This window comes from Coregonus lavaretus (assembly GCF_964263955.1).
Source record: "Coregonus lavaretus genome assembly, chromosome: 11".
In the NCBI taxonomy this organism is placed as follows: domain Eukaryota; kingdom Metazoa; phylum Chordata; class Actinopteri; order Salmoniformes; family Salmonidae; genus Coregonus; species Coregonus lavaretus.
Window position 1 is genome coordinate 50594748 of NC_139998.1, and position 20392 is coordinate 50615139.

The window sequence follows — 20392 nt, forward strand, 5'->3', positions numbered from 1 at the left end:
TTCAGGCGTTTGGAAATTGCTCCCAAGGATGAACCAGACTTGTGGAGGTCTACAATTATGTTTCTGAGGTCTTGGCTGATTTCTTTTGATTTTCCCATGATGTCAAGCAAAGAGGCACTGAGTTTGAAGGTAGGCCTTGAAATACATCCACAGGTACACCTCCAATTGACAAAAATGATGTCAATTAGCCTATTAGAAGCTTCTAAAGCCAAGTCAACTTAGTGTATGTAAACTTCTGACCCACTGGAATTGTGATACGGTGAATTATAAGTGAAATAATCTGTCTGTAAATTTTTTTTGGAAAAATGACTTGTGTCATGCACAAAGTAGATGTCCTAACCGACTTGCCATCTAGTCAGTTGGATCAGTCACAGATGTCATGTGGACATCGGTCTCATACAGTACTTGTCCAGCTGGGCCTTCACAGCCTCTTTTATTGCAATGAGCACATTGTGAGGAGCACACTGGACTGGAGTGACGCTCTCATCCAATTCAAAGTGTACCTCCCCAGGTACTGATTCAACGGGCCTGTTGAATACATCGTCATATCTGCTGAGTAGATGTTCTTTGGACAGGGGTCCATGCTAGACATGCTCCACGATGTGCAGGTCATTTGGTACGGTGAACTGCATCAGTCCCAGGCGTTCGCATGTAGAGCCTGAGAGGAGAGGATGTTGACTGGTTTTCACGTTCTCAAACTCCAGCTTGTGTTTGTGTCCCCGAATAACACATTCGGTCTCAAAGATGCCCATAGAGCTCATTAGCTCCCCTGCGTACAGCTTTAATCTAGTATCGCTGGGCAAGAGATGTGTGTCAGGTGCCAGATCAATTTTGTCTTTGTGGCTCATTATGTTGCACGTAGCACTGGAATCCACATTGTTGCAGCTTGTTGTGTAATCGTAGTGTCATAAACCATTTCTTCCCTCGTGAGTGTACAGCCCCAATGGATTCATGCATGTAAATGTCACTTTCACTGTTCTGCTCTGAACACTGAGTAACATCATCAACACAGTGAATCTTGCCCTCACTTGTCCTTCTTTTTCTTTTGCAGCTTCCAAAAACGAACCGCTCGTAAATGACGTTCCAGGCAGGTTTGAAGTAATTCTCCAATTCATCCAGAAGAGCCTTTGCATCACACTGTTGTCTTGCTGTGAGGGTGAGATTGTGCCGGTAGATATACCTGCATTCGCTGCCCATTAAGCTCCTCAGAGTTGCCGCTTGGACCTCGTTGGGTTTTTCATGTAGACCGGTCGCCAGCGCATAGTCCTCGAATTCATCCCTGAAGTTGTCCCAATTATTATTCCAGTCCCCTGTGAGAACCATGGGTTTTGGTGGCGGAATGTTCACTGCCATAGCAATGGAATCTGAGCTCTCTTTGCCTTCAGTCATCGAGGCAGGTAGTTATGCTAGGTAGCCAGCTAACAACGAGTTGATCAGTGGTGTGACTAAGGTTAGCAGTAGACAACGGCGTGTGTTTGCATATGGAACATAACTGCGCCCATACTGTACTTAGCTACAAAAATAAATAAAAACATGTGGTTTTCGAGCCACTTCTGATTCCATGTTTCAGTATAATTGTCACGCCTTGACTCAGGGGACTCTTATATGTTGAGTCAGGGTGTGTATATTCTTTGTTGTGTATGTTCTATGTTGTATATTCTAGTATGTTTAGTTATATGTTGGCCGGTGTGGTTCCCAATCAGAGGCAGCTGTCCCTCGTTGTCTCTGATTGGGGACCATACTTAGGCAGCCTATTGGCACTATTGAGTTATGGGATCTTGTTCCTTGTAAGATATGTTGTGTGTGCTACCTTGGACTTCACGTTTAATTTGTTGTTTTGTCGTGGTGTTTATAAGTTAATAAACATGTACGTATATCACGCTGCGCCTTGGTCTGACCCGTCATTAAACGAACGTGACAATAATATGTTAGATTAAAGAATAAAGACAGACACAAATGTCAAGTTCAATAGCCATGTTTAAGTATTGTTCAAGTCCCTACACATGGTGTCCGGGGAACAGCCCAGCTAGTCAATTACCTATTAACTAGACTCCATAACAGTGTTGTTCATCGATGGGCCGGCAAACCGTACCAATATATCCTCGAAATATCGGCTTCGAGGGCATTATCACTTTTATACAACGGGTTACCAACATAATCAAATGATGATTGACATATTTTCATTAAAAACATTATTTTGATGAATTTATTCATACTATTTTATCCTTCCACAAGTTGGAATGACAGCAAACTAGCTGCATTTCGTGTTTTTCTATTGACATTTCCATTGTATATATCCATACAAATTATGTTGATTCATGATTTTGACTGGCTGAGAAAAGCTGCCAGCCTGTCTGTCTCCTCCTGACTCGTTCATTACCATAGGACAGCTGGAGATCGAATTTCAATATTGAAACATTGTTGCAAATGTTCCACGAGTTCCACCTGTCACCACAGGGCGGCAGAGAACGCCCTAGAGCAGGGGTGTCAAACGTCCGGCCCGCGGGCCGGATCAGGCCCGCAAACGGGTTTAATCCGGCCCGCGAGATGATTTTGTAAAGTATAAAAATGAGCTGCAATTTTTCAATAAAAGAAACTGCTGTTCCAATTGTGTCCACTGGATGGCGCAATAGCAATTGTGTTAAGCAAGCAAACTGTTTATACCGGGGCAGAGCAAATAGGTCAAGCAAGTGCAGCCAGTCCGGATGAGCTACTTTGTTTTGCCCGTGATATTTATTACTGCTTCTACTTTTAACATTATGTGCTTTGGCACCCTCATTGCCCCAATATGTCTCTGTCAAAAAAAGAGAAAAGTGGACGCAGAGTGCAGAGTGTTCCAAGAAAAATTGTCATCCTTCTATTTATTCACGGAATTGAATGGGAAAGCTGTATGTTTGGTGTGTTCACAGCATGTTGCAGTGCTGAAAGAATATAACCTTCGTCGCCACTATGTGAGTCTTCATGCCGACAAATATGACAACTTTCAAGGACAGCGGAGAAGAGAGAAGGTGAATGAACTGTTGGCGGGTCTGAAGAAACAGCAGTCTGTGTTTACTCACAGCCGAGACATCAGTGACGCTGCAGTGAAAGCTAGCTACCTCATTGCTAATGAAATCGCAGTGGCTTCAAAACCATTTAGTGAGGGTGAATTTGTAAAAACATGCATGATGAAGGCTTCTACTTTTAACATTATGTGCTTTGGCACCCTCATTGCCCCAATATGTCTCTGTCAAAAAAAGAGAAAAGTGGACGCAGAGTGCAGAGTGTTCCAAGAAAAATTGTCATCCTTCTATTTATTCACGGAATTGAATGGGAAAGCTGTATGTTTGGTGTGTTCACAGCATGTTGCAGTGCTGAAAGAATATAACCTTCGTCGCCACTATGTGAGTCTTCATGCCGACAAATATGACAACTTTCAAGGACAGCGGAGAAGAGAGAAGGTGAATGAACTGTTGGCGGGTCTGAAGAAACAGCAGTCTGTGTTTACTCACAGCCGAGACATCAGTGACGCTGCAGTGAAAGCTAGCTACCTCATTGCTAATGAAATCGCAGTGGCTTCAAAACCATTTAGTGAGGGTGAATTTGTAAAAACATGCATGATGAAGGCTTCTACTTTTAACATTATGTGCTTTGGCACCCTCATTGCCCCAATATGTCTCTGTCAAAAAAAGAGAAAAGTGGACGCAGAGTGCAGAGTGTTCCAAGAAAAATTGTCATCCTTCTATTTATTCACGGAATTGAATGGGAAAGCTGTATGTTTGGTGTGTTCACAGCATGTTGCAGTGCTGAAAGAATATAACCTTCGTCGCCACTATGTGAGTCTTCATGCCGACAAATATGACAACTTTCAAGGACAGCGGAGAAGAGAGAAGGTGAATGAACTGTTGGCGGGTCTGAAGAAACAGCAGTCTGTGTTTACTCACAGCCGAGACATCAGTGACGCTGCAGTGAAAGCTAGCTACCTCATTGCTAATGAAATCGCAGTGGCTTCAAAACCATTTAGTGAGGGTGAATTTGTAAAAACATGCATGATGAAGGCAGCGGAGATTGTGTGCCCTGAAAAGCACCAGGCTTTTGCAAATATCAGCCTGACAAGAAACACAGTTGCAGACAGGATTTCCGATCTTTCAGTGGATTTGGACAGCCAGTTGAAGCAAAAAGTAAAGTCATTTATTGCGTTTTCGGTTGCAATTGATGAAAGCACGGACATTACAGATGTTGCACAACTGGCCATTTTCATCCGCAGAGTTTGATGACACATTGACCGTCACCGAGGAGTTCGTGGAGTTGGTGCCGATGACAGATACAACGACAGCAGCTGATATTTTCACTGCACTCGTCAGCGCGCTGGACAGGGTCGGAGTGGACTGGTCCCGCGCTGTCAGCCTGGCTACAGATGGTGCGCCCTCAATGATCGGGAAAAAAGCAGGCGTTGTGACAAAGTTCAGAGAGAAAGTGCAATCTGCAAATGGAGGACGTGATTTTTGGACTTTTCACTGTATTTTGCACCAGGAGGCTTTGTGTTGCAAGTCATTAAAGATGGATAACGTCATGAAGGTGGTTATTATTTTTATTATATTATTATTATATTATTATATTATATTATTATTATATTATTATTATTATATTATCCAAACTGTTAATTTCATCCGATCCAGAAGCCTGAATCAATGTCAGTTTGACAGCCTTCTCAGAGAGAAAGACCACATCTATGGCCTGCCATACCACACTGAGGTAAGATGGTTAAGCCGAGGTGCTGTGCTGAGGCGTTTCTTTGATTTACGAGAAGAAATTGAACAGTTCATGGAAGAAAAGGGCAAACCAGTGTTAGAATTTCATTCCGCAGAATGGATGCAGGACCTTGCATTTATTGTGGATGTTACAGAGCACCTGAATAACTTGAACAAACAGCTGCAAGGGTGCAACAAAGTTACCACGCAGTATTATGACAGCATTTGTTCTTTCAAGTTGAAGCTGTCATTGTGGGAGACGCAACTCGCCGGTGGTGATGCAGCTCACTTCCCCTGTCTGAAAAATGTGTGCGCGACCCAACATGTGGCAGACATGAAGCGGTTCAAAGATAAAATAACGGGACTGTTAAGGGAGTTTGAGCAACGCTTTCAGATTTTTGGTGAACTGGAGAAAGACTTCAACGTTTTTTGTTCGCCATTAACCGTGAATCCCTCTGATCTGCCCGTCAGCATCCAACTTGAAATAATATACTTGCAGTGTGACTCGGATTTGAAGGGCAAATTTGCCGCAGCTGGCTTGGACACATTTTATCAGAATCTCTTGCCAGGTTACCCCAACTTGACAGCCCTCGCTGCAAAACTGTTGTGCATGTTTGGAACCACATATCTTTGTGAGCAAGTTCTCTGTAATGAGCATAAATAAAACAAAGCTGCGCTCAAGGCTCACGCACAAGCACTTGAATCACATCCTGATGTTGGCTGCCACTCAGGATGTGACGCCTGATATTGATGCGCTGGTGAAAGCTAAAAGATGCCAGGTATCAGGAGTCAAATAAACTATGCAACCCCACTTAAAGTGCTGCATGAGACACCCTGATATAGTTCTGTGATCTGTGATATACTTCTGTGAATCACTGAGGCATTGTGTGTTTGTGTGTTGTTTGTCCTCAGAATTTCAAATAGCTTGAGGTGTTTTATGATTAATAGTGATGTTGTGCTTTTGGACACACTGTCCTCAGGCTCCAGCTTTATGTTTATATGTTTTTATGTTGATGTGCTATTGTTTTTAATTGATTTTATTTTATTTGTATATTTAACCTATTCTTGACTCTGTGGTTCTTGCACTTGTTTGGGGAACAGGATTTCATTATTTGTATCTACATTTCTGCCTGAGAAATGACACCCTGATATAGTTCTGTGATCTGTGAAACAGTTCTGTGAATCACTGAGGCATTGTGTGTTTGTGTGTTCTTTTTCTTTAGAATTTTCAAATAAACTTGAGGTGTTTTATGATTAATAGTGATGTTGTGCTTGTACTATTTTGGACACACTGTCCTCAGGCTCCAGCTTTATGTTTTATGTTGATAGTATTAAAACAAAGAAAACAATCTGAAGTTGTTGTTTTTAAGTTATATATACCATGATTTTACCGGTCCGGCCCACTTGGGAATAGATTTTCCTCCATGTGGCCCCTGAGCTAAAATGAGTTTGACACCCCTGCCCTAGAGACTACTATGACACTCTCAGGTGTTTTCTATTACTAATTATAATTCCCTTTTAATGAGAGGTGTGTTTTCTGTTATCTTTTGCAGAAGCTTGATTTGTTTGCCGTGTGCTTGGTCTCCTGAGTGAGTTCGAGTCTTAGTGTTTGTTTTTTTCCCAGTTTTACTTTGTACCTTCTGTTGATCTTTTTCCAGTGACATTTTTTCTAAACCACTGGTTCCTCGTCTGGTTCTCTTCTCTGCTCCTGGGTTCTACCTCACCACATCACAGAAGTAGCTAGCAAGTTTACTAGAGAACAACAGTAGTTGCCACGGTAACCAAATAAACAGACTAGTTTAGCTAACTAAACTATCAGTCCTAGCTTGCCATTATGAAAATCGAATTCAACAATGCCAATAATGTTTTCAATTCCACTTTTGCTTTCAAAAGCAGCTCAAATATAGAACATGTAAGAATGAACTATAGCCATTGAATTCCACCATGCAAATATACTGTGCATTATAGGGAATTATACAACGGGTCGGTCTAATCCTGGATTGGTTAAAACAGCATTCCAGCCGGTGTCTATTCCACAAGTTACCACCAGCTAAATTTATGACGTTGAAATGCCTATTTACTCTGTTCCATCTGACTGCACAATCCACTGTCTCATCAGCTCAGCCAGGCAATTTATAATAATAATAATAATAATAATATGCCATTTAGCAGACGCTTTTATCCAAAGCGACTTACAGTCATGCGTGCATACATTTTTGTTTTGTTTTTGTGGTCCCGGGGATCGAACCCACTACCTTACCGTTACAAGCGCCGTGCTCTACCAGCTGAGCTACAGAGGACCACCATATACTAGATCCACACTGTAAAAAGCATCTAGACATTATCTCACATTTCTTTTAGACTAGCATTTGGTTTTCAACAGCGGAGATTTATAATAACCTTGCTGTCTGTCTCTCCGACATTTGCAACAGTGTTTCAATATTGAAATTCGATCTCCAGCTGTCCTATGGTAATGAACATCTCGGGAGTCGGGACGAGACAAACAGGCTGGCAGCTTTTCTCAGCCAGTCGAAATCATGAACCAGTATCATTTTTATGGATATATATAGACAAAGAAATGTCAATAGAAAAACACGAAATCCAGCTTGTTTTCTGTCATTCCAGCATCAGTTCGAAATGATTGGGCTAGCTGTGTAGTTGGCTATCTCTTCTGAACAGTGGAGAGAGAGCAAATGTTCTATGCCAGGCGAAATCAGACATCATTAACTCATTGTTATGGATGTATCCCAAAACAATTGATATATAACAGCTTAAACAAACACAAATGCAGCTACTTTTCTGTTATTCTGTTTGTTTCACGTGACTGTGTTGGCTAACTAGCAAGCAACGGATAAGAATGTTGCCAGCAATCATGACAACGGAAGATTTAGAATGAACGACTGGGTCGCATCCATAGATTTTGAACAAAAATATTTAACGACTGGGTCGTGTCTCTGGCAACCGAACCGATAGAACGAACGACCAGCCGGCTTGGGTAGCAACCCTAGATTTGTGTCGGGACTACAGCTCATGGAAGGATGAATAAATCCATGTAAATACGTTTTTTATGAAAATACGGTGCATTCGGAAAGTATTCAGACCCCTTGACTTTTTCCAAACTGTGTTACGTTACAGCCTTATTTTAAAATGTATTAAAACAAAAATTCCCCTCATCAATATACACACAATACCCCATAATGACAAAGCAAAAACAGTTTTTTCTTTTTTTTTATGCTTATTTATAAAACATTTAAAATAGATGACTTCGGTCATAAGTTAAACGGTGTTTCCTCCGACAAATTGGTGCAGCTGGCTTGGCGGGTCATGTTTCGGAGGACGCTTGACTCGCCCTTCACCTCTCCCGAGCCCGTTGGGGAGTTGCAGCGATTAGACAAGATCGAATGACGAAATTGGGGAGAAAAATTACGTAAATAAAAAATTATTAAAAAAACTAAATAAAAAAGGGGGAAATAACAAATTTACAAAAGTATTCAAACCCTTTACTCAGTACTTTGTTGAAGCACCTTTGGCAGCGATTACAGCCTCGCGTCTTCTTGGGTATGACGCTACAAGCTTGGCACACCTGAATTTGGGGAGTTTCTCCCATTCTTCTCTGCAGATCCTCTCAAGCTCTGTCAGGTTGGATGGGGAGCATCGCTGCACAGCTATTTTCAGGTCTCTCCAGAGATGTTCGATCGAGTTCAAGTCCGGACTCTAGCTGGGCCACTCAAGGACATACAGAGACTTGTCCCGAAGCCACTCCTGCATTGTCTTGGCTGTGTGCTTAGGGTCGTTGTCCTGTTGGAAGGTGAACCTTCACCCCAGTCTGAGGACCTGAGCGCTCTGGAGCAGGTTTTCATCAAAGATCTCTCTGTATTTTGCTCCATCTTTCCCTCGATCCTGACTAGTCTCCCAGTCCCTGCCGCTGAAAAACATCCCCACAGCATGATGCTGCCACCACCATGCTTCACCGTAGAGATGGTGCCAAGTTTTTTACATATTACTTATCTATCTTCCAAGCAGCTGTATCATTGCCAAGAAAGGCATAAAAGAAAAGCACAATGGCTAGATTTACGTAAGGTGCCTATCTCCAGTTTTATCTCGGTATTTAAATTAATTTCTGCTGTGATCAAGTTAGCCCTAACAACTTGCTGACAGATGCCGGTAACACTTTCTTAACTTTGTGAATTTGAATTATTCTCCTACTATATTTGACCTGCAGAGACCATCGGTAACTTCATATCCTAATATGGGCAAACAGTTGTGCATCCAAACATACTGGAGATTTAGTTTTTGTCTTGGCAGCGTTCCTCTCTGTCCGTCCCTGACTCTATACCTCCAGTAGCTGTGTCATGTCATTGGAGGAACAAGGGGGTCACAAGGTGTTTCCCCTCTCCCTACTCAGTTTCCAGACGTGATGCTTCGCATTCAGGCCAAATAGTTAAATCTTGGTTTCATCAGACCAGAGAATCTTGTTTCTCATGGTCTTCGTCCTTTAAGTGCCTTTTGGCAAACTCCAAGTGGGCTGTCATGTGCCTTTTACTGATGAGTGGCTTCCAACTGGCCACTCTACCATAAAGGCCTGATTGATGTAGTGCTTCAGAGATGGTTGTCCTTCTGAAAGGTTTTCCCATCTCCAAAGAGGAACTCTGAAGCTCTGTCAGAGTGACCATCAGGTTCTTGGTCACCTCCCTGACCAAGATCCTTCTCCCCCGATAACTCAGTTTGGCCGGGCAGCCATCTCTAGGAAGAGTCTTGGTGGTTCCACATTTCTTCGTTTTAAGAATGTTATTGGGGACCTTCAATGCTGCAGAGATTTTTGGTACCCTTCCCCAGATCTGTGCCTCGACACAATCCTCTTTCGGAACTAAACAGACAATTCCTTCGACCTCATGGCTTGGTTTTTGCTCTGACATGCACTGTCAACTGTGGGACCTTATATAGATAGGTGTGTGCCTTTCCAAATCATGTCCAATCAATTTAATTTACCACAGGTGGATTCCAATCAAGTTGTAGAAACATCTCAAGGATTATCAATGGAAACAGGATGCACCTGAGCTCAATTTCGAATACTTACATTTGCTAATATTTCTAAAAACCAGTTTTCGCTTTGTCATTATGGGGTATTGTGTGTAGATTGATGAGGAAAATGTTTTATTTAATCAATTTTAGAATAAGGCTGTAACGTAACAAAATGTGGGAAAAGTCAAGGGGTCTGAATACTTTCCGAATGCACTGTAGCTGTCAATGGGCCACACATTAGTCAATACTCGTGCATCTCCATAACATATAAATTAACAAAGAACCTAGTAATGGACCATGGTAACACTTTATTATAAGGTACACATATTAGCTACTCATTTGTAGTTTATAAGTGTGTATACAAGTAGTTAATAGGGCTTAATTATGCCATGTTGGACATTTGTTAGGCATTCATTAAAGGTTTTCTTGTTCAATTATTATAAGTCATGTGTTACTGGCCAATCCTCAATAACATCATTGTTAACAATAAACGAATATAATATTTAATAAAGAGCAAGTTACACAAGAAACATACTTTTCCTCCTCTAAGAGGGAGTTTTATTCAAGGTAAAAACAGCAACAACAACAAGAACAAAATATCAAACAAGAACAATTTATTTGTAAATGTTGAATGAAAAAATGACCTATAGGAAAGGAAAACCTGTTGCAATAAAATGAACATAGAACAGAACACCATGGAAAAAAGAAACATTTTCTCTTCTGTATTTTTAATACATTTGCAAACATTTTTCGCTTTGTCAGTATGGGGTATTGTGTGTAGATGATGAGGGGAAAAAATTATTTGATCCATTTTAGAATAAGGCTGTAATGTAACAAAATGTGAAAAAAAAGTAAAGGGGTCTGAATACATTCTGAATGGACTGTATGTCAATCATTATTTGAATATGTTTGTAACCCGTTTTATAAAAGTGATAATGCCCTCGAAGCCGGTGTGTGGAGGATATATTGGCACGTTTTGCCGGCCCTCGACTTTGGCTCGGGCCTAACAACACCCATGCCAATATATCCTCCAAACACCGGCTTCGAGGGCATTATCACTTAAATAATGCACGCTCTAGAATGCCCTTCAAGCCAATCAGAAACAAATATTCAACAATGTCATCGTATAAGTAAAGGATAATCAATGAGGGGCTATGCGTTCTATGGAAAATAATGAATGATGTGGAAGGTGTGTTCCACGACGTGCTAGCAGAGTGGAACTAACCTTCCATGGAGTTGCATTATTTTCCAGAGAACGCATAGAGGCCGGAGTTGATTATCGCTTTCATACCATGGCTATAATTTAACACATTTGCCAGTAGAAAAGCTACAGTATTTGCCATGGTAACCAAACAAACAGACTTGCTAGTTTAGCTAACCAAACCATCAGACCTAGCTTGCAACAATACTGTTTTCAATTCGACTTTTGCTTTCAAAAGCAGCTCAAACAAAACATGTAAAAATGAACTATAGCCACTGAATTCTACCGTGAAAATATACTGTGTGTTATAGGGAAATAATGCACGCTCTAGAATGCCCTTCAAGCCAATCAGAAAGGAGTATTCAAAAATGCCATGGTATAATGCTTAAGTAAAATCATAGAACTCTCAAACAACAAACAAACAAGCAGAACATGAAAGATCTCTGATCACAACATTCTACTGAAGCAATACAAAACAAATATACTAATGTATGGTTTTAGGTTTTGTTTGGTCCTTAGTATAACTATAGAGGTCACATCATTGTCACACGCAAAAACAAAATATCAGTGTAGTAATTCATTTGAGATTCCACAAAGAATTTCATTGAAATAAAACATTGTCATATGTCAATAGTTTTATTAAGGGGTTTTGAACAGATAATAATTCAGCTTTAGCAAACTAAGATCAAGGCGCATGATTTGGAATTTGGGACATCATCGATATGAGAAACAACAAGCATTGGCCCCAAATTAGTCTCCTAAAATCCCATAATTTGCTACTTTCACATACTCAACCGTTGATTTCTTTCAACCTTTAGGGCTGCAACTACTCATTTGCTTAATAGAAATTAGGCTAAATTTGGGTGATTTACAATCGACACAACGACCTTGGCGTGAACTTTTCTCCTTGCTGTGAATGGGCCCTCGTTGAGGCTCAAGGGGGCCTTGTGTTAGCTGGTGGCCGATGAGGGATTCAGTTGAAATCACGGCAGTGAAAGTAACATTGGCAAGAGGACCCTGATTGCATTGGGACAGCATGCGAGGGGAAAAAGTGCCCTTATCAGCCAGTAATGGCCCACTTGACAATCACACAGGCACAAAACTGCTCTATTTAACACTGATTGCAAAGACTGGTTGCCTCCCCCATCCCCAAACTGCATGACTCTTCTAGATCTCCCTGCCACCCCCCCTCCCCAAGCTTAAAGGCAAGCCCCCCCCTCATAATAACCCCACATCTATTTGCAGCCTAATTGTTATTTTAAGACTTTTATTAGGCGTTTATTTCCAGGGAAATGTTGGCCTTGATTACACTGTTCAGTATGGGCATTGGAGGTATTCATACACACACTATACCTCTCGATTCCACCAGCTTGACGAGAGGGGAATGTCTGTATGTCTGTCTAACTGTTTGTCTGTCTGTCTGTCTGTCTCTCTGTCTGACTGTCTGTCTGTCTGTCTGTCTGTCTGTCTGTCTGTCTGTCTGTCTGTCTGTCTGTCTGTCTGTCTGTCTGTCTGTCTGTCTGTCTGTCTGTCTGTCTGTCTGTCTGTCTGTCTGTCTGTCTGTCTGACTATGATTCCTGCTCCTGCATTAGCCTTGAAGTTAGAGAATAGGTCCAGTAACAGCAGGCTTGCTGGTTTGAATCCCAGGGCTGAATGGTAAAACTCTGGCGGGAATGAGCTGGCAACCAAAGAGCTGCTGGCATCAGAATATTAAGTGCCACCTATTGCCATTGTACCCTACTGCCCTATTCACCTACTGCTGTTGAGCCCTTGACCAAGGCATTTAACCCCTAACCTAGGCTAATCCAGGGGTTCTGCTCTGTGGACAAATAAATAAAATTGACAAATAAATAAATAATATTTTATTGTATTCTCAATAAATCCTGTAATGTAAGTATACATAGATATTATTTATCCTAGCTAGGATCACACTTGGATAAACTGATCAGTTGATTTATTATGTATTATTTCCTATAGTATATTAAACATAAATACATAATTCCTGATAATAGATGTTTTATTTATTTACTAATATTACAGTAATACATTCATGACCAAATTGTTTACAATTATTGATAAATAGGTTAGTAACTATTAAGTAATGGTTTATAAGCCATTTTAGGCCTCCTGTAGCTCAGTTGGTAGAGCATGTCACTTGCAACGCCAGGGTTGTGGGTCCAATTCCCACGGGGGGCCATTATGAAAAATGTATGCACTCACTAACTGTAAGTGGCTCTGGATAAGAGCGTCTGCTAAATGACTAAAATGTAAAATAAGCAGTCCTTCTAATATAGTGATCCCTAGTTGTATGTATTTAAATTAGTAATATGTACCCATTGATTCTCGAAGAATATCACTTATAAATGCCTAGTTCAACTTTCTAACCCCATCAGAACCCAAAATGTAAGCTTGATTTATTCCAATGTTTGTAAACAATGCAAATGTAAACAAACACCATGTAGCCTCAAAACATGGTTCAAACTAATTTTGATATCATGGATGGTCAGTCCATACACTGAAACAGGGATTTCACTTTGTTATTGTTTCAACAGCTGATTGCCGCTTTATCTGACATGTGCTCTGACAGCGTTTGTACACATACAGTATCATACCACTGAGAATGGTTTACTTTTTTAATCATCCTCTTGACTGACATTTCATGATATACTATATACTGATAATTTGGTAGGATATCCTTTTACAGTACTTGTAAATACATTTACATTTACTTTTGCAGATGCACAATTGAGAGCATCAACCACCCGAGCCACTGCCTGTTCACCCCGCTATCATCCAGAAGGCTAGATCAGTACAGGTGCATCAAAGCTGGGACCGAGAGACTGAAAAACAGCTTATATCTCAAGGCCATCAGACTGTTAAACAGCCATCACTAGCACATTAGAGGCTTCTGCCAATAGACATAAGACTAGAAATCACTGGCCACTTTAAGAAATGGAACACTAGCCACTTTAATAATGTTTACATGTCTTGCATTACTCATCTCATATGTATATACTGTATTCTATACTATTCTACTGTATCTTAGTCCATGCCGCTCTGACATCGCTCGTCCATATATGTATATATTCTTAATTCATTCCTTACTTACATTTGTGTGTATTGGGTATATGTTGTGAAATTGTTACATATTACTTGCTAGATATTACTGCACTGTCAGAGCTAGAAGTACAAGCATTTTGCTACACCCGCAATAACATCTGCTAAACACATGTAAGTAACCAATAAAATTTTATTTGAGTCATTTAGGAGACGCTCTTAGGGTTAAGAGCCTTGCACATCAACAGATTTTTCACCTATTTTTCACCTAGTCTGCTCTGGGATTTGAACCAGCAACCTTTCGGTTACTGGCCCAGCATTCATAACCGCTAGGCTACCTGCCACACATACTCAGTAACTATTTAAACTATCTTATAATTATGAGATTACGATAAATCACTACTCTGTGTTCTCAAAAAGAACAACAGTTGAAATAGCTTGATATCGAATGTAAACTCTGCAAAAAAAGAAACGTCCCCTTTTCAGGACCCTGTCTTTCAAAGATAATAAGTAAAAATCCAAATAACTTCACAGATCTTCATTGTAAAGGGTTTAAACACTGTTTCCCATGCTTGTTCAATGAACCATAAACAATTAATGAACATGCACCTGTGGAACGGTCGTTAAGACACTAACAGCTTACAGACGGTAGGCAATTAAGGTCACAGTTATGAAAACTTAGGACACTAAAGAGGCCTTTCTACTGACTCTGAAAACACCAAAAGAAAGATGCCCAGGGTCCCTGCTCATCTGCGTGAATGTGCCTTAGGCATGCTGCAAGGAGGCATGAGGACTGCAGATGTGGCCAGGGCAATAAATTGCAATGTCCATACTGTGAGACGCCTAAGACAGCGCTACAGGGAGACAGGACGGACAGCTGAACGTCCTCGCAGTGGCAGACCACGTGTAACAACACCTGCACAGGATCGGTACATCTGAACATCACACCTGCGGTACAGGTACAGGATGGCAACAACAACTGCCCGAGTTACACCAGAAATGCACAATCCCTCCATCAGTGCTCAGACTGTCCGCAATAGGCTGAGAGAGGCTGGACTGAGGGCTTGTAGGCCTGTTGTAAGGCAGGTCCTCACCAGACATCACTGGCAACAACGTCGCCTATGGGCACAAACCCACCGTTGCTGAACCAGACAGGACTGGCAAAAAGTGCTCTTCCCTGACGAGTCGCGGTTTTGTCTCACCAGGTGTGATGGTCGGATTCGCGTTTATCGTCGAAGGAATGAGTGTTACACTGAGGCCTGTACTCTGGAGCGGGATCGATTTGGAGGTGGAGGGTCCGTCATGGACTGGGGCGGTGTGTCACAGAATCATCGGACTGAGCTTGTTGTCATTGCAGGCAATCTCAACGCTGTGCGTTACAGGGAAGACATCCTCCTCCCTCATGTGGTACCCTTCCTGCAGGCTCATCCTGACATGACCCTCCAGCATGACAATGCCACCAGCCATACTGCTCGTTATGTGCGTGATTTCCTGCAAGACAGAAATGTCAGTGTTCTGCCATGGCCAGCGGAGAGCCTGGATCTCTGTAGCTCAGCTGGTAGAGCACGGCGCTTGTAACGCCAAGGTAGTGGGTTCGATCCCCGGGACCACCCATACACAAAAAATGTATGCACGCATGACTGTAAGTCGCTTTGGATAAAAGCGTCTGCTAAATGGCATATTATTATTATTATTTATCTCAATCCCATTGAGCACGTCTGGGACCTGTTGGATCGGAGGTTGAGGGCTAGGGCCATTCCCCCCAGAAATGTCTGGGAACTTGCAGGTGCCTTGGTGGAAGAGTGGGGTAACATCTCACAGCAAGAACTGGCAAATCTAGTGCAGTCCATGAGGAGGAGATGCACTGCAGTACTTAATTCAGCTGCTGGCCACACCAGATACTGACTGTTACTTTTGATTTTGACCCCCCCCCCCTTTGTTCAGGGACACATTATTCAATTTCTGTTAATCATGTCTGTGGAACTTGTTCAGTTTATGTCTTAGTTGTTGAATCTTGTTATGTTCACACAAATATTTACATGTTAAGTTTGCTGAAAATAAATGCAGTTGACAGTGAGAGGACGTTTCTTTTTTTGCTGAGTTGATATATTTCAATGTCCTTGAGACATAATTAAATGAAAATTAATTGAATTATTAGCGCAATTATTAGCATATATGGTATTAGAATAATACAGTGCCTTGCAAAAGTATTCACCCCACTTGGCGTTTTTTCCTATTTTGTTGTATTACAACCTGTAATTTAAATGGATTTTCATTTGGATTTCATGTAATGAACATACACAAAATAGTCCAAATTGGTGAAGTGAAATGAAAAAAATTACTTGTTTCAAATAATTATACAAAATAAATAATGGAAAAGTGGTAAGTGCATATGTATTCACCCCCTTTGCTATGAAGCCCCTAAATAAGATCTGGTGCAACCAATTACCTTCAGAAGTCACATAATTAGTTAAATAAAGTCCACCTGTGGGCAATCTAGGTGTCACATGATCTGTCCCATGATCTCAGTATATATACACCTGTTCTGAAAGGCCCCAGAGTCTGCAACACCACTAAGCAAGGGGCACCACCAAGCAAGAGGCACCATGAAGACCAAGGAGCTCTCCAAACAGGTCAGGATAAAGTTGTGGAGAAGTACAGATCAGGGTTGGGTTATAAAAAAATATCAGAAACTTTGAACATCCCACGGAGCACCATTAAATCCATTATTTAAAAATTGAAAGAATATGGCACCACAACAAACCTGCCAAGAGAGGGCCGCCCACCAAAACTCACGGACCAGGAAAGGAGGGCATTAATCAGAGAGGCAACAAAGAGACCAAAGATAACCCTGAAGGAGCTGCAAAGCTCCACAGAGGAGATTGGAGTATCTGTCCATAGGACCACTTTAAGCCGTACACTCCACAGAGCTGGGCATTACGGAAGAGTGGCCAGAAAAAAGCCATTGCTTCAAGAAAAAAATAAGCAAACACATTTGGTGTTCGCCAAAAGGCATGTGGGAGACTCCCCAAACATATGGAAGAAGGTACTCTAGTCAGATGAGACTAAAAATCAGCTCTTTGGCCATCAAGGAAAACTCTATGTCTGGCGCAAACTCAACACCTCTCATCACCCCGAGAACACCATCCCCACAGTGAAGCATGGTGGTGGCAGCATCATGCTGTGGGGATGTTTTTCATTGGCAGGGACTGGGAAACTGGTCAGAATTGAAGGAATGATGGATGGCGCTAAATACAGGGAAATTCTTGAGGGAAACCTGTTTCAGTCTTCCAGAGATTTGAGACTGGGACGGAGGTTCACCTTCCAGCAGGACAATGACCCTAGGCATACTGCTAAAGCAACACTTGAGTGGTTTGAGTGGGGCCCCGTGTAGCTCAGTTGGTAGAGCATGGCGCTTGCAACGCCAGCGTTGTGGGTTCAACTCCCACGGGGGACCAGTATTAAAAAATTTATGCACTCACTAACTGTAAGTCGCTCTGGATAAGAGCGTCTGCTAAATGACAAAAAATGTTTAAGGGAAAACATTTAAATGTCTTGGAATGGACTAGTCAAAGCCCAGACCTCAATTCAATTGAGAATCTGTGGTATGACTTCAAGATTGCTGTACACCAGCGGAACCCATCCAATTTGAAGGAGCTGGGGCAGTTTTGCCTTCAAGAATGGGAAAAAATCCCAGAGGCTAGATGTGCCAAGCTTATAGAGACATACCCCAAGAGACTTGCAGCTGTAATTGCTGCAAAAGGTGGCTCTACAAAGTATTGACTTTGGGGGGGTGAATAGTTATGCACGCTCAAGTTTTCAGTTTTTTTGTCTTATTTCTAGTTTGTAAAAAAAAAAAAAATTGCATCTTCAAAATCAAATGATACAACCCCCCAAAAAATCCATTTTAATTCGAGGTTCCAGGAAAAATGCCAAGGGGGATGAATACTTTCGACGAGCCACTGTATGAATATATATTTAGTCTTGTGTATATAATACAAGAGTATGGGTTGTGAGGGTGAAGGAGATGCTGAACTCAGAAGACATGCCATTGCTCTTCACCTCTGGACAGACTGACCCAACAATTCTGCCTGGCTCATTTCTAACACCCCCCCCCCCCCCCCCCCCCCCCCCCCCACCACTGGGCTAAAGATGGACCAGCCCATCTGGCATACTCATTGCTAGATGGGATACAGCTAACCCTAACCCTTTTTCTAACTTTAACATAATTGTCCTAACTTGCTACGTTAATTATCCTAACCTGCTGTGTAAATTCTCCTAACCTGCTACAATAAGTCAATTCTGGTCAGTTCTGACCCGAATAAAAACCATCTGGCATTTGCCAGTATTGCCCTAAGGTCAGTCCATCTTGCCTAGAGGGCTGCAGAATGTGCAGGCTCCTGTCTCAACTTAGCACTAAAACACCTTGTTCATGTAATCAATAACAGGGTTGGGGTCAACACCATTTCAATTCCAGTCAATTTAGTACACTGAAATTCCAATTTTCTTCAATGCTTTTCAATTAGGAGAATTTGGATTAATTTCTTAATTGACTGGAATTTAAATGAAATTGACCCCAACCCTGATCAATAATCATCAAGACCGTGATCGTCTGAATCATTAGCACTATGCTTGAATAAAATTTAACGATCCAACACTGCGGCCCCTATATGGTCAGTAGGGGGAACACTGTCATAATTCCACAAACATCCTTACAAAGACCTATGGCTCTCTCTACTGATCAACTTCTGCACTGCATAGGAATCTTCAGCAAACAGTTGCTCACTGACATTAGCAAGAAGCATCTTTTGAGGACCAGTAACTGTTCCCGAGCAAAGACTGGCAACCTTGACCTAAAGCCCCGTTTATACCTTGTGCTAACATGTGTCATATGATCTGATCTTATCCACATTCTGATTGTGCCCACATTTTTAGACAGGTGTAGATGATTAAGATATGCATTGTGACCTGATTGTGATCAGATCTTCCTGACCTCGGGAGGTAGTCAGGCACGCATTGTGTCTGAATCTCTTACAAGTGTAAACCGATCTGGACTCCAGCACTCCAAAATCATTGTCAGGTGGCACCATCAAAATGGGTCTTTAAATAAACAAATATTATTTTGGAAGAAATACCTGTCAAATAATTAGCATACAGGTAACAATGTGGACACAGTGGATTGATAAGAGACATATTTTAGTACCATGTGTAGACTGATGTCTGAAAATGTGGGCACAATCAGAATGTGGACAAGATCAAGGCATTTCAGTGCCAGGTATAAATTAGGCTAAAGAGACAGACATACACGGTCTGGCAGAAGTAAATGTGTAGCATGCTGTGACACCTGTAAAGCTTGTGCCCTCAAACCCCTGCAATTTATCCAGAATGCCGCAGCCCGCCTGGTGTACAATCTTCCCAAGTTCTCCCATGTCACCCTGCTCCTCCACACACTCCATGCTTCCAGTCAAAGCTCCCATCCACTACAAGACCATGGTACTTGCCTACGGTGCAGCAAGAGGAACTGCTTCTCCCTACCTTCAGGCTATGCTCAAACCCTACACCCCAATCTAAGTACTCCGTTCTACCACCTCTGGTCTATTGGCCCTCCCACCCCTATGGAGTCCAAGCTCTTCTCTGTCCTGACACTGCAATGGTGGAACCAGCTTCCCCCTGAAGCTAGGACAGCAGAGTCACTGCCTATCTTCCGAAAACATCTGAAACCCTACCTCTTCAAATAGTATTTTACTGTAAATAATCCCACAGCCCCCCCCCCCCCCCCCCTTCCAAAAAATGTATTTTGTTAACAAATGCTCGCACTTGACTTTTTCCCACCCTACTAAATGACTAAAAGGTAAGAAAACTTCCAATAACAGTATTTATTTTATATTCCTATATTACACCTATGTAGAATGTACCATAAATGTGGAGCTCTGCAACCTGCTATGTCTGCATACCATAGCATTACAGTAGGCCTGCCTAAATGTTGTCTAATTCGTCACTGTGAGGATTTGGGGTTATTTCCTATATCATGGGGCTGTTAGTAATTGTGGTAGTCAGTGTATCTGGTCTCTCATCTCCAGCAGAGGGACACATTGAGTGGGTCTTGGTGGTAGACCGACACTAGAGCATGAGTTCAACGCTATAATAATAATAAAATAAAACATGGAATAGAATAGAATCTAGGGCCAAGAATTTTGATACTTTCTATATTAGAATCGAATAGAAAACAGATCCTGCTGAAACAGAAAAATAATAATTGTAGCCTACTGTAGTTCTAAGTGGAGACCAGCCTCCTCGATAGCATCGTAACGTGACTTTCCATAGCAACGGTGAATGTCATTCAGTTCCACTGAGGAAGAAGTGTAGCAAGTAGTCAGCGATC